The sequence below is a fragment of the Callorhinus ursinus genome, unplaced genomic scaffold (genome assembly GCF_003265705.2).
Source record: "Callorhinus ursinus isolate GAN/ISIS: 27379988/994484 unplaced genomic scaffold, GSC_fseal_2.0 scaffold30, whole genome shotgun sequence".
NCBI lineage: Eukaryota > Metazoa > Chordata > Mammalia > Carnivora > Otariidae > Callorhinus > Callorhinus ursinus.
The window spans coordinates 7,340,705-7,341,650 of NW_027397092.1; positions in this window are offsets into that span (position 1 = coordinate 7,340,705).

The window sequence follows — 946 nt, forward strand, 5'->3', positions numbered from 1 at the left end:
AAGTCAGCTCCGCTGAGGGACGTTGCTCCAGTGGCTAAGCAGGGGGTGGAACCCTCACTGGGACAGTGTGGTCTCAGGACCCTCGGGGTCACAGAAAGACCGGGGGTGCTTGAGTGCAGCAGAGCTCTCAGGCATCAGAGTGGGGAAGCCAGCTGCTGAGAAGGAGCCAAGGAGTGGACTCTCAGCTCAGGGTTGCCATAAACCATGATGCACGGCACAGTCAGGCCACCGCTCTTCCAGCAGGGACCCAACAATAGGCAAATCCGGGGAGACTGCCCTTCCTCCCCTGGGAGAAGTGGCACGGGAGCGCACCGCAGGAATCTGCTGGGTTTGGAGACTCCACAACGGGTCAGGTACCAGAGAAAAAAAACGCTCGGTAACAGGCCTGGTGAGGATGGAGTGGAGTCCGGCCTCGGAGACCGGAGTGACTGACTGCTTTTCTCTGGGGATGCACTGAGGATTGGGGCCCCCAAGTTCTCAGGTCCTCTGGGTCAGAGACTGGGAGGCCACCATTTTCACTTTCGTCCTCCAAAGCTGTACCCAAAGCTTGCAGGGAACAAAAGCTCCAGAGAGCAAACCCCAGCAGAATACTTAGCCCGGACCGGCAAGGGCAGGGCAATTCCACCTGCAGCAAAGACATTTGGGAACCACCGCAACAGGCCCCTCCCCCAGAAGATCAGCAAGAACAGCCAGCCAAGACCAAGTTTACTGATCAATGAGAATGGGAGAACTCCACCACTAGGGGAACACAGCACATAGAATTCATGACTTTTTTCCCATGATTCTTTAGTCTTTCAAAGTTAATTTTTTTAATTTTCTTTTTTTTTAATTTTTCTTTTCCCTTTTTCAACCAACATCTTATCAATCCCTTTTAAAAAAATCTTTTTTATTTTTCATTTTTAGAGTCATATTCTATCCCTTCATAGTAGTTACCCTTATTTTTGGT